The sequence below is a fragment of the Physcomitrium patens genome, chromosome 16, assembly GCF_059467195.1.
Source record: "Physcomitrium patens ecotype Gransden chromosome 16, ASM5946719v1, whole genome shotgun sequence".
Lineage (NCBI taxonomy): Eukaryota > Viridiplantae > Streptophyta > Bryopsida > Funariales > Funariaceae > Physcomitrium > Physcomitrium patens.
The window spans coordinates 1,950,096-1,965,964 of record NC_143425.1 but is presented as its reverse complement, the minus strand read 5'-3'; the positions used below and the strand labels follow the sequence as shown (position 1 = coordinate 1,965,964).

The 15,869-nt window shown below is 27.8% G+C and overlaps 1 long non-coding RNA gene across 1 annotated transcript; it reads left to right on the top strand.

The window, feature by feature from the left end:
* The first annotated feature begins 64 nt into the window (after positions 1-64).
* Positions 65-612, top strand: LOC149987588 (uncharacterized). The gene is made up of 2 exons (XR_016506865.1): positions 65-288; positions 482-612. It is a non-coding gene; the product is annotated as an uncharacterized LOC149987588 (long non-coding RNA).
* Positions 613-15,869: the final 15,257 nt, after the last annotated feature.

Sequence of the window (15,869 nt, the reverse complement as noted above, 5' to 3'; positions counted from 1 at the left end):
ACCGTTGGGAATTTGGTGGCACTCTGTTTGCCATGAAGGCAAGTAGAGCAGAAATCCAGTAACCGCACCAGATTGTGTGAGTTGTTGGAGGCGATTGGAGCTGATATGGCCGAGGCAATGGTGCAACAGCTGAGAGCGATGGGCGGGAGTGGTAACATGAGCTTGTGCTTTGATGGTGCCGGAAGAAGAAGTAGCATCGGAAAGAGCAGGTGTGCGTTTCTTCGGTTGTCGACCCAACAACTTGGCAGAACGTGCATGGGCTCACATGGGCAAGCGGAGAACCTGCAGGTGAAGAAGTTGAAGGAGAGATCCTTCATTACCCTCTTCTCCGAGACGTTTTGACCCACGCAGCTCTTGCATTTGCAACGCAATTCTGCAAGCCGTTTTAAATGGTGCCTCCGTCGATTCTCAGAACCTTTCCACAATCTACATTTGCAACAACTGGTGCTAATACACTTCCGTCGCGGCTTGTATATTGCAGACATTGAAGCTGACCAGTCCTATTTTGCGGAGCTTCATGAAGTCTTCGCTGCTCCCGGGCCAATGAGCCCCTAAGGCAGAGGCGTAAATGTGGATCAGCTGCCGCTCCTGATGAAATGATTGACGCAGAGGCACCGGCAAAGAGAATCATCGGAAAGGGCGCGAGGATGGGATGACTTTAAATTAGTTACTAAAGGGGTAATGTGACACGCTTTCAAATTAAACGTTACATTCTTGCCTTGTAAAAACTCAAAAACTTTCTATACAATAAAGAAGTTGATGAACTAGAGTCTGCGTAAGTCAAATGATTTATTCAAGTCAATTTCCAGAGAAAAGCTAATAATAATTACACTCAATGATGCTCTTGAATTATATTTTCCATAATACTCTTGAAGTAGCAGTTTCTACTGTCTAACACATGGAAGTAGCCGCAGCCAAGTGCTGTGTCAAAATTGTTTGTGTATTTACAGAATACTCTCTACTATGAAAATAGCCGGGCCTTCACTCCCCGAATGCGCTCACAAGAGCAATCCAATCCTGATCCACTGCTTCCAGGATGAGCTCACGCGTTGCTTCTTCGCCGCAGGAGCAACCTCGGGCTCCAATTCTTCGGAGAGGCAGGGAAACCGGAGCTCCTTGCGAACGTCGAACTTGCCGTCCAATTCAGTGATGGTGATGCGTTTGTAATCCCAGAGGTCATCTGAAGTCACAATGAGATCGTTCACACTCGGATCTGACCCCATTGAATATTCCATGTACGTATCGTTGCAATCCACCTCCAGGGTGTGCGTTTGGCCCCTTTCAATCCTAGCGACGTCCGCGCAGTACCTACCGTTGGCCACGCGCATGTGCAATGCCTGCTGGGTGGTGTTCACGATTTCAGTCATGGTGGGCGCCATAGTATTTTGGCGACACTTCCAAAAAACCCACACCTCTTCCAAAGTTACAAGCACCGTCAGAGCTGAGCGTGGCAAGAAATCCTAACACTCGTTGCTCACGTAATTCTGGACCGAGGATTGGGACCGGGGTCAGAGCTGAGCGGATAAACTCGGCAGGGAAGCTCAGGTTAATGGACGACACAGCAGCGCTGAAGATCAAGTAACTCAAATAGGAACTCTCCCGCAGGACACCGCCCACAACGATCCAAAGACACAGCGATCGAGAACGCGCACGCACACTTAACCGTGAGAATACATGCACGAGTCCAAGCAGGGGTGGGGTGATTATATGGCCTGGTAGGCTACGGTCGCCAGAGCTCGCAAGACGGGTGGAGACGGCACCGAGGTCCAAGTAGAGCCAGCATGTGCTGGTACAGGCCTGTCTGCAGAATTCGGCAGCAACTTCGCAGAAAGTCCTCTGCATTCCCAGTGCGTGCCAAATGGCGACGCGATGCGATGTTCGGAATCCGGCTCAGCTCTAATATCTAGACTTCTCAAAAGCATTTGAATTTGTTAGCTTAGAGTTCCATCATATATATATATATATATATATATTTTGTAATCAGATTATTAAGTTGGAGATAATTTTTTTGAACAAATGCAATTATTTTTGTAAATGAGAACTAACTTAAACCTTCCTCCTTCTAAAAATAATAAGTTTATGTAAGTTAATAGAGTTTTTTCAACAATCTAAATATAGAAAAATATATACAAAGATAACTTATGTAGTTAGTTCAAAAAAACCAACCACAGAAGATAGATGATAAAAATTATGGATTTGACTAAATTTAGAAATTTAGAAATAATATGTTAAATCTATTTAATTTCAATAAGTCCAGGTTCATTTAACAATTTTATCAAAGAAAAAGATTTTCACAAACCACAAATTCAAAATTAATATTTTAAAAAAATTCTTTCACAGTAAAAACATCATACTGCTGAAAATATTTTTTCATTGCTTATTTTGCACATAAAATATAATCTTTTGCTCTTTCTTTATAATTTATTTTGAATTATATTTTATATTTTATTAAATAATTTTTACTTCACAAATATATCTCTATATATTTTTTTACTGGATTTAATCTTCTAATTTTTTAATACATAAAATGTACAAAAATTGACTCATATATTGGACCTTATATGTTTGCATGTCAAATATATAGTTTTAAAATTTAAAGACATATATTTATTTAAAAAATATAACTAAAATATTTGTAAAATAAATAAAATAATTTAAAATTGCATCAAGAAAAAAACTTGTTATGTGTGTGTGTGTGTTTTTTTTTTTTTTTTTTTTTTTTTTTCCAAATTGCATTACTTACAAGAGAATAAAATAAAATGGTGTCTATGTTAGATATTTAATATTTATGAATACTTTAAGAGCCAGCAATCAATCATATATATCTTGTGTATCAAATTGTAATAATTCATGCTATTGGTAAATCATTGTGTCACTTAATAAGTGTAAATAATGTAAATAAATCATATATTAAGTTATTAGCATTAAAATTAGAATCTATAGATATAAATGAATTTGTATCACATTTCTGAATATTATTTTTTTGCCATGAAATTTGAATTTCAATGATAAATAAATATCCATTTGATTATTATTTTTAGATTAAATAATACTAAATTTAAATTTTAGAATTTCTATAAATCAAGATTTAAGAAAATGTTTTTATTTCTATACCATTAACTTTTTAAAATTGATTTATATAAAATTTTATGGGTTATAGATTCAAATGCATCATTTCTAAAATGTTTCTTATTTTTTATTAGTTTAGTCAATTATGCTCTTTATGTACTGATTTAGCAGTAAAACCACTCTAAAAACAATTTATTATTTAATCTTAAATTTCTTTACTAATTTATAGATGTGCTTTGTATTTTTTTTCAAATAAAATGAATATATATAAATTCATGTTCAATTTTACCATTTTCTTTTTAATATAGTCACTATTGAAGTAAATCATATCACCAATATATAGACATAATAGGTAAGATCAAAATTAAAAATCCCAAAATCATGTAAGCTCTTATATCTTTTTAAATTAGTATTGATATCAATAGTGGTTTACATTTAATATTAGTCTTTGCAATTCTAAAAGACTAATTTACATCAACTTAAGAATGTTGATAATATACTATGATACACTTTTCTTCTACATATTTTAAATTTTAAACATTTCAAATTTTAAATCTGGCTTCCATGTCTACATATAGCTCTATGGTGTCCTAATACGTGTTGTCTTGTTTAGGAATACACTGGGCACCTGGTTGTAGAAGGTGAAGTTGTGTTTTACCAATATCTAAAAAATCCTAATAGGTTTCAACCATCTAAATACAAATTAATTCAAATTTCAATTCAAAATTACTTAAAACCAATACAAATTGCTCAAAAATATTCTTCTTAGTAACCTCAACTATATACAAATTCCAATTGCCTTATTATTTTTATAATTAGGTAATTTTGATTTCTCCTTGCAAGCCCTAACCATAGTTAGTGAGTTTCACCAAGCTAGAACTTCTAATTTGACCATCCACTTGGTACAAAATTTTGCACACAAATGCCACTACAAGTCTTCTACATGTTCAAAAAAATTCTTAGTCTAATTGTCTTTGACAATAGCTATTCTAGTTCAATATATTACCATCTTTGAGTGATTTCTTAGTCTTTTTGAGTGACAAAAGAGTGTATTAGGATTTTCATTCTTTGAAATTCATGTCCTTGACTGCAATCTAATTACTAATGTGGTTGTACCACTATAAAATATCTTTTGATAAAAGACATAGATATTTTATTTAAGTACTTCTTAGAAGTGGTTATATTAAATTTGATGTAAGTACTTATATCCTATAAAATGAGTGCGAAAATTAAGAAGACATATATTGTGATATCCACATTTTTTTTAAGCTTGTTCATCTTTTTCTAATATTAATTAATTTTAAATAGAAAATTAATCAAGAAATTCTTTGTTCAATGGATTTTGAATTATAAGCACCTTTTTGCTGATCTTTTAATCCATATTTATAACTGATATCTAAAACTTTTATATGAAATCATTTTTAATATAAAATTATAATATGTAAATTATTTAATATAATTTTAAAATTTAATTTTAAAATTTAATTATAAAAAAATTGAGTTGAATTAGAATTATCAATTTAAAATGATTTATAATAAATTCATAAATAAAGAATTTTAAATTGATAATTTTTTAATTTTAATTCAATTCAATTCTAATCAATAGATCAAGATATATGAGATTTATCTTTTGTTACTTTTTATATTTTAATCATTATATATGATAGATTAATCTTAATTCTTCCTATATCTTGAAATAAACATCAAATCATTTTACCAAATAGGATTAGAAAGCATGTTTTGAATACATAAAATATTCTTAAGTCTTTTTATGTTAATTTCTAAAATACCTCAAATTTAAAATAATTAGTATATATTTCAAATTAAATATAATAATATGATATTATATATATATATATATAATTAAAAATAATCAAAATAATAGGATTAAATGTCATTATTTAAAACATATTTATAGTTAAAAATTAATTAAAACTTAAAAAATTTAATTAATACTTATCATTTTAGTAGAGATATGAATTAAGTTATTGTTACAAAAATATGTATTTTTTCTAATAATTACCTAGATAATATGAATATATAGAAGTAGATTAAACTAAATAAATCTGATAATATCTTATAGAAAAGCTTCTTAGAAGCTTCATAGAGGCAACTTTGATTTTACATGTGTTTGTGGTTGATTAATACGTTAGAAATTTGGCCAATAAGTTATCTATATATTGCATGTGTTAATAGATTTTTGTATAAGCTAACTATATAGCTTACATATAAAAAACGTTTTTTGCAAGTTAAGACATATGTTTTGTAAATTAAATACATATTGGAGGTCTTATAAAATATTGCAATGTAACTCCTAATTAGATAGTATATAATGGAGGAAAGAGTAAAACCTTCTTTACTCTTGTCAACTCTTTTCTTATTTATAATCTAATTTCAAGAATCTCTAGTTTTCTAGTCTTTCGGCAATAGCCACTCTAATTTCTTTTTGAATATTGATATTTTCTTATTTCTATATAATCTTTTTTTTTTATACAAATTTCACTTGTTTACATATCTTGTTTGAATTCTTGTCTTTGAAAAAGTAACAAGAGTATACTTATAAAATCAAAACCTGATTGAAAGTAAATTATTCTTTTTTTAAAAAAAAATAACAAAGCATATTAGAAATTATGGATTACCCACTTTTAAACTAATATTGTTCATAGTATTTTTTTTCTCAAGTTCTTTCTTCTATATGTCTTAAGCAATATGATATATATATATATATATATATATATATATTTGAATTATAATAGCAAAGCTTTTTGAAATAAAGAATGCAATGGTACAAATTCAAGAGCAATTCAAGGAGTTAATACTTGCAATACATCAACTCAATTTACCACCATAAAGAGCAATAATATTGACAAAAAGTGAAGATATATAGACAATTAGAGTTGCTTCAACATTTTTCATGGACATAAATATTTACTATAATATTTACTTATATGGTTAAGTATCATAATGTCATACGACATGGTTTGTAATTTAAGAATATATGAGGTATCTAAGTATAGAGAGTTTATTTTTAACTTATTAGCTAAGCTCTAATAAGTGATTTATTCCACCTTTAACTTATATACAAAGTCTTGGCTCCCAAAACCCCTTTATTTTTGAATAAAAGCTCAGAATATAATAAAATCCTTTTAATTAATTAATTTTTTGCAACGGGTTTTTTTCTCCTAGAACTTTATAATCTTATATTTCTTGATCAAATCATTTAATTTCTCTCAAATTTTTATATAACATAAGATATTATCTTTAAGCTTTACTACAAAAAAAAAATTCAACTATAAATTCACTATCGATCTTCTAACATCTTAGAAATCTTAGCAGATACTCTAAATCCTAACTTACAAGCACATGAGCACTATTTTCTTCATATCTCAAAAACCAAAAATTTAAATGGTACAAAATTTGTGTATAAAGTTTATTAACATAATTATACACATTTTTAAAATTTTTTAGCCAAAATCTTGTCAAATTACTCAAGATATAGCTCAAAACACAACTACTAGTAAATTAAATTACTTACTATCCTTAGATTACAAGTACTGGCTTTAACTTCTTATAACTCCTTTATCCTAGCATAAAATTCATTAAGTAATATACAAAAATTATTGTCAATTTATTTTTCTTCAATTCTAATTGCCAATCCTTCATTGCTTTCCAAACGTGCATGTTATGTCCAAAAGAGTGATAGTAGGTACAAAATCCATACTATAACTTTGACTGCCTATATCTTTTTCATAAAAACTCTAAATCATCCAAAATTTTCTAATCCTAGCCTCCAAAGTTTGAATGGCCTTAAAAGAGTAACCCTAATCTCTAATAAGACCTCAAGCAGCCTCTTTGAAGCCTATTGGGAATGATTTTTGGCCAATAGAAATGGAGATTTTTATGATCCATCTCTATTCATCCATATAGATGTCCTAACTTTTCTTTTTGCTATCAAGACTCCTCTCCAATCCTTTTTCTATTAAGATTTACATAATATATATCCTAAACATGAAAGATAAGAAACAAAATAAGATTTTAAGAATCACTAATGTCTTATAAAGGTGGCTTTTAATATATAAAACTATTATCAATATAAAATCAACTTCAATAATAGCCCTTTTAAATTAACTATTTTAAATTAATAATCTAACCATATTTTGTGACTAACTAAAGTCTAATAATATAGATCTTATCATATTGTATAATAAATTGTATGTTGAATATTTATGTACATTATTTTCATATAGAAGCAGAACCACAATACAAAAATGGACATAAATATTTATTATGATATTTACTTATATGATTAAATAGAAGTAGATAAAATTAAATTTATTTTTTAATATTCTTTTAGAAAAGCTTTCTAAAAGCTTTTTGGATACTTCTTTGACTCTACATGTATTTGTAATTGATTAGTAGGTTAAAAACTTAGTCAATAAATTAACCACGTGTTAATAGCTTGTAAAACAAGATAATTATGTAGTATATATATAAAAAACTTACCTTATAAGTTGAGATATGTATCTTGTAAAGTCAATTTATTTTAGAGGTCTTATAGGATCCTGTATTACAAACATATATATATTTATCTTAATAATTATTTAAATAATAAGAATAGGTAGAAATAAGTCAAAGTAGATAAATATGATAATATCTTATAGAAAGCTTCTTAGAAGTTTCATAGACGCTGCTTTGCCTTCATACATGTCTATAGGTGATTGATAGGTTGAAAACTTGGCTAATAAGCAGGCCACTTGTCGACATGTTGACCTCTTGTAGTACAAGTTGGACATATGGTACACACCTAGGAAACTTACCTTACAAATTAGACATGTGTCCTTCAAGTTGGACGTGTATTAGAGGTCCTATAACATACTGCCACATATTCCTTACTTAAGTAGTATATATAGAGGCAAGAGTGAGACCTTTTTCACTCTTGTCAATTCTTTTTTTTGATTTTTAGTCTAATTTCAAGAGTCTTATGTTTTCTAGTCTTTGGCAATAGCCATTCCAATTCTTTCTTGAATATACATACTTTTTTTTTTTTTTTTTCTATTTTGTCACTTTCTCTTTGATACAGATTCCACGACTTTATGCATCTTCTTTCAATTTGTGTCCTTAATACCTTATCATGTAGCTTCTAATTAAGAGAATATATGGAGACAAGAGTGAAGCCTTGTTCACTCTTGTCAATACCTTTCTAGTCCTTAGTCTTCTTTCAAGATTTTTTAGTCTTCTTATTTTTCCCAATAGCCATTCTAATTTAATCTATTATCAACTTTGAGTAGTTTTTTAGTCTTTTCAAGTGATACAAGGATATATTGCTATTATAATTCTTTGAGGTTCATTTCCTTGATAACATCTATACCAAATTATATTACCTCTTGTGTGATTAAACATATTTCAAATATTAAAAAATCAAAAGTTACCTTATCCAAGAAATTTAATGGTATAAGAATAAAGTTTTAAAAATTCATCAATTAAATATAATTGGTGATTTAACTTTAATCCTAAAGCTATCTAACTTTAAGATCATAAGTAAGATTTATTAGAATATTATTTTTAGATATTTCTTTATTTTATTTTTTTAAATAATATAATTTAATATTGGATAATTTGAAAGTCTTTTATGGTAAAATTTGATCCATGTATAAAAAATATGATATAATTTATATTACAATTAATAAGATCTATATTTTGTAATATGATAATCAATCAATAACGTCATATACTTCATAATTTTGACAACTTATAACTTTATCAAGGAAAGAACTCAAAAAAGATATGTTAACAAGTAAATAATGAATCAAAAAAAGATGACAAATTAGAAATAAGAATATTATCATGTTGAAGTTTGGCTACTATGTGAAAATAATATATATATATATATATATATATATATATATATATATATATATATATATATATATATATATATATATATATATATAAAAATTTATTATACAACGTGATGAGAGCCATATTATTAGATTTTAGTTAATCACAAATATGGTTAGATTATTATTTTAAAAGAAAAAATAATTAAAGATTCTTGAATCTAGACTAGAAGCAAGAAAGGAATTGATAAGAACGAAGAAGGCTTCACTCTTGCCTCTTATATACTATCTACCTTGGATCTATGTGGTGACGTTGTGTAGGACCTTCAAAAACGTATTGACTTTATATGATATATATCTTGACTTGCAAGGCAAGTTTTTTACATAAGCACCACATAGTTAGCTTTTTTCACAAGCTATCAATACATATGGCACATGGTTAGCTTGTTGACTAAGTTTTTAACCTATTAATAAACCACAAATATATGTAAAGTCAAAACATCATATAAAAAGCTTCTAAAAAGCTATTCTAAAAGGTATTATGAAATTAATCTATTTTCATCTACTTCTACCTATCTATATTATTTAAATAATAATTACAATAGATATATATCCATGATATTATTCCTCCTTCTAAGGATAAGTTCCACGAGGAGTGGTGACTATATATTGATGAAGTCTAAGGTGCAACAAATTATATTTGTTATATATTTTAATCTTTGTTTCTTTCAAAGGTAGTTGATAGGTCTTTTCAGTCACTGATAATGTCCCATTTTATGGTAAAAAGACCACCTTGTAATTTGATCATTGTTGAAACCTCTATAACTTTCTTCAAACAAAACATTTGTAACATCATCAAGAGTCATGCCTACCTCCAATAAAATTACCAAGTATCAAGAATCTTTTCTTAAGTTGTAATACTAAATATGTTGTATCTTGCCATCTATTTGAGGAAGGACATGTCATTCTTAAAGGTCTTCATTCCTATTACGTTATCTTAAAAAATACAATAAATACAATATCTTATCTAATAAGTTAGTAAATGATGGCTTTTGAATTGAATCCACTAGCTGTTGATTCTCCACCTTCTTAATGCTAGAATTATACAAAAATTATAAAAAATGATAGAAGGAAGAATGCAAGCATAGGTTTGCTATTCTTTATTTTGATTTTGATAAATGTTGTTGATAAAAACCTTTGATCTTTTTTGATACATTTATAAGATTTTTTTTGGCTTCCATACACATTCACTAATATCATATATGTGCCAATGGACATGATATTTTAACTTATTTTGGTATTGTCTTGAGTCTAAAACTTCTTCCACTTCAAATTCTTTATTATTGTTCACTTCTATAGAAAGAGGTAGAAATTGTCTTCTTCTTAATATGTTCATAGCCTTGTAAGGTTCAAAAAGAGATATGTAAAATATAGGATAGATCTTCATTGACTCTGATAGATATAATTGATAAGTAATTAGATTGATTTGTCTACAAATTAGAAAAGGTCGAAGTCTGCAGTGGTCCAACTTATCACAAAGATAAGTAGTCTTGATATTACGATGAAGTAATTATACCTTCTCACCTATATTGAATTGTGGTTGTTTCTTTTGATAGACATCCAGATTGATCTTTTGTTGTTCTTGAGATTCTTTTAATTTCACCTTCATTGTTGTATGTAGCTTTGACAAATGATTTGTCAAATCTTTTATTGTAAGATTATCAACTTTTAAAAAGTCAAAAGTATCAAGTTGTAGAAAATAATCATAATCGATAAAGAAAGGTATTTGTTACATAGAAGAATGAATTATATTATTATAAGCAAATTTTGCCAATGGAGAGAAGATTGTCTAAATGTCTTGTTGATAATTGATGGTATACCTTGAATATTGGTCTAAAACTTGGCTTACGTGCTTTGTCTATCCATTAATTTGAAGATGAAAGGCCAAAAAAATCTTTATGTCTACTTTTAAAATCTTAAAAAGGATTTTTTAAAATCTTAATATAAATTGAGTCTTCCTATTTGATATAATAACTTTTGATAATCCATGATATTCATAGATATCGTCAAAAAAAAACTTGGCAATTTCTTCACCTGTAATAGATTTTGTGTATGATATAAAATATATTATTTTGATAAAATAATATATTATTATAAATATAGACTCACACAAATCTAAGATTAGAAAATCTATAATAAAATCCATAGAAATAGAAGACTATGGTTGTTTTGGAATAGGTAATGGTTGAAAAAGTCTATAAGATCAATAACAAGGAATTTTTGACCTTGAACAAATGTCATATGATTGAACAAAGTTTTTTATAATCTTCCACATTTATAGCCATCAAAATTCTTTGGATATTAGCTCCAAAGTCTTATTATATTCAAAATATTGTGCTACTGAAAAGTCATGATGTGCTTAAAGAATATGTATATATATATATATATATATATATATATATAGAAACATATAAGCATCTTTTGAAATAAAGTAGGTTATTCTTGAATTCAAATTTCAAAATATCACAAGAATTAGAAGAAGTATTCTTGATATTATAAACAAGATGATTAAAAAATATACTTGATTGAATTTGCTTGAAAAAATTTGAATCAATAGAAAATGTTGACTTTACTATTTGAAGATGAAATTATTCTAGCTTCAATAAAATTATCTTTTATTGATTAAAAGCTACATCTCTTTATTTAGGTATAAGATAAAAATGTCTAAAGAAGAAATCAAACAAACCTTGTTATTTTCTTCGCCAATAAGTGATATTGAATTCAAATCTTGACAAAGACATGCTTGAATAAGTTAGGCGATAATTCAAAATACATATTGATATGAAATACTTGAGATCCTTATGATTTGTATATACAGTGACTAGAGTAGAAGTACCTTTTAGATAATAATGCCATTCTTGAAAAGAATCTATAATTGCAAGAAGTTCTCTATCATGAATCTCATAGTTAATCTTGGCTGTTGAGAATTCCTTCGAATAAAAAGCTATTAGATGGAGCTTGTTGTCTTCTCCTACTTTTGATAAAACAACACCTATAGCAAAATCTAATGCATCTATTTCTATAAAAAATACCTTAGAAAAGTCAACACAATATAAGATTGGTATAGAAATAAATGTCGATTTTAAAGCTTCAAAAGATACTTCAGCTTCTTTATTCCAATTAAGTTTGTCTTTGCATATAAGTTGTGTAAGAGAAGCCACAACTTGAGAAAAATTCTTGATGAAGTTTTGATAGTAATTGGCAAAGCTCAGAAATCATTGTACATCTCTAACTATTCTTGAAATCTTCCAATCTATAATAGTTTGAACCTTCTTCACATCCATCATAAGTCCTTCATTGGAAATGATATATCCTAAAAAATTAACTTGAATAGTGTGGAATACACACTTTTCTAATTTGGAATACAATCTTGTATCTCTAAGTTTTTATAACACATGAAAAATATGAACTTCATACTCTTTAGTATTCTTAGTATAGATTTAAATATTGTCTAAGTAACAAACAATAAAATCATCTTGAAACTCACAAAAAATATCATTCATAAAATGTTGAAAAGCACTTGATGCATTTTTGAGTCCAAAAGGTATGACATTATATTCAAAGTGCCCATATCTTATTTGAAATGCAGTCTTCCATTCATCTTCTTTTTTAATGCAAACCAAGTTATACGCTGTCGTGATATAATACAACTATATAATAAAAATATAATCAAAATTAAATTTCTAATTAAATATCTAATTATCTTACTTCAATAATAATTCAAGATAATTAAATATGGATTTTATAAAAATATCTTAATTAATTTTTTTGTTTTAATAGTTAGTAGGTTGAAGGTTGGTTAGTAATTTTACCTTTTAGGATGTAGAGACTCTTTTACTGCCTTAGAAAGACCATAAATTAATAAAATTAAGTTAGAAGAGATAAATACTTAGCATGGTTGATACTAGGATTAAGTTAAGGGTAGTATTGGACTAAAAAATCCTTAGGATAGATTAAATTGATACTTATGTGTTGACTCTTTGTGAGACATGGTCAAAATCAGACCTTTGGCAACCAAAACAATTGCCTAGGATAAAATATGGATTCATTCAAAGATCGGAGAGTAGAATTTGAAAGCTAGCTGAGAGCTTATTTTAAAAATATAAGGCTTGTTTTTGTAGGATTTTTTGAAACTTTGTAATTGTTGTTCAAAATCAAGGTTTATATTTGCAACTTAGAATTTATGCAATACAATTAGGGCTAGTACTCTTAGTTAGTTCATGAAATTGGTATCACATCTATAATTAAAATTTTTATAATACTTGGTTAATTGAGTGTGCTAAGTATATGTGAAATTTTGTCATAAACTCATTGTGTAATTGGGAGATATTTGGATTTTGATACAAGAAGATACTAGAAATTAATAGTTTAGAGTTGAATAGAATTTCTATAATATCTGAAGATCTACTTATTGGATCAAGTTGAAATTTGGCATAGTATTAGAAGGCTTCAAGATTAAGCTATACATTAATTTTAAATTGAGTTTAATAGTTGGACAAAGAGAAATCATTACTAGAATGTTTGCATCAACTTTCAAGTTGGCAACTAAGTAATTAATATCAATGTGGTTTTTGGATATTTTCTCACGATTTGTAAGTTGGATTGAAGTAAATTCTTTTTGAATACATAAAAGATTTATAGTGGCATTTGTATGCAAAATTTTAATCAAAGTAGATAGTTAGATTAAGAGCTATATTTCTCTAAAGCTTACTCATTAGGATTAAGGTTTACAAAGAAAATTCAAAATTACCTAATTATGAAAGTAATAAGGCAAATGGAATTTATGTATAGTTGAGATTATTGAGAAGAGTATTTTTCAGCGATGCATATTGGATTTAAGCACCTTTGAATTAATTTTCAAATTACATTCTTGTTATAAGGGTGATACATATTAGGATTTTTGGATACTTGTAAAACACAATCCTACTTTTCACAGCCAGATATCTAGTGTATTTCTAAACAAGAGAATATGTAATATAATAATGCTCATTATAGATCTATTTTTGTACAAATCTTAGCTTGATTTATTTGATCAAAATTTCCAGATAATAAGGATAAAGGATACCTATTTTTAATGGTAATCTTGTTGAAACTTTGATAATCTATACACATTTGTAGTGATCTATCTTTTTTTCTTTACAAATAAGATAGGAGCTCCTACAAGAGATTTTGAATGGTATATGAAGTTCTTAGCCAAGTTCTTGTTAATATATTTTTTGAGTTCGGCCAACTTATTTTGTGATAAACTATAGATTGGACCAAATGGTGGCTGACTTTCTTCTTTAAGGTCGATTGAGCAATCATATAGATGATGCTTCAAGAGAATATGTGTATTTTTTTTTCAAAAATATCTTATAAATCTTGATATTAACTTGAAATACCTTTTTAAAGTCTTTCTATCATTAAAAATAAGTGTGGTATAAATAATAAAAGACAATTATTTTTTTGGAGTATGCAAGAAAGTTTTTGTACCTACAAGTATAGATTTGGCTACATTAGACTCATGCCTTTTTACAAAACTCTTAATAATACTTTAAAAAAAGTCAAGATTATGAGAAATTTAATCTATTAGAAGATTATACTTTTATAGCAATGATAAATCTAAAATGATCGGATTAGAAAGAGACCTAATTATATTAAAAATTACGCAACTATTATGACTATTTATTACTACATATATAGGAAGTGTTTCATGAGTAATATCTCCAAAAGATAATGAATGGCCATCTATGACTTCTACATGTACGGATTTATTTTTTTGTACTAATAATATTCTATGGTTTTTAAGAAGTTCTTTATCTAAAAAAGAAGTTGAGGCTCGTGAATCTATCAAAGTAGAGGATTTGTCATTATTAGATCCTAAATATACATCTATTATAAAACAAGGAGAGGATTTTGATGAGAGGATAGGACCTTCATTTGTATAAGATTCTAGCCATGTAGTCCTTATTGTAGTTGGACAAATTTATTTTCCAACATTTTCTCATCTTTGACAGTCATATTCTTTATTTTGTAATTGCATCATTTTTTTGGACAATATTGAGTAGTGTGCTTAGCTTTACCATAATATAAACATAGTCCTTGATGATAATAAGTCTTTTCTTCTTTAATAAGAGATTTCAAATGTACCACATCAATTTTTATGTCTTCTATTTCTAAATGTTTAGATTAAGATGTTATTGGTGTTGTCATTGAATTATAATAATGTAAAGGTTTTTTTATGCAATTCTCATATTGAAGCTCAAAAAATTTATTGTTATACTTCAAAACATAATCAATTGCATTACTAAATGTCTAAAAATAAAGTAAGTTGAACATCAATTTTTTTACTTCATATTATAATCCTTAAGAAAATTAATTAATAAAGGTAGCATCATCGCACTTGACATCAATCACTACTTGATGAAATTGTGAAGCATATGATATTAGTGATTAATTGCCTTGTTGCAAGATACAAATCTTATTGGTTGTAATATAAATTACATCATATTTTCTATATATAAATCAAAACTTTGCCAAAAAAGCCTCTAAATTATCCAACATTGAATCTCGTCGTTTTAAAAAATATGAAAATTATAATAATGTTAGGGACACAGTCCTTAGACCTTTCTAGAGACAAGTTTTTAGAACCTTCTAGAAAGAAGTCTCTAGAAACTTCCAGAAGATTCCTTGAATATTCTCTTAGAATATTCTTTAAAGATTCTCTAAAGATTCCCTTAGAAGGCTCTAGAAGATTCTTAGAATATTCTAGTAGATTCTAGGAAGTTACTTGAGAAGCTTCCTAGCTCTTGGGTAGTTGTTCGAGAAGCTTCATAGTTCTTGGGAAGCTTCTTGATGCGCTTCCTTAGAACCATAGGCCAGTAGTATATATAGGAGTCGAGGCTGAAGAGTTCTTCAGTCTCG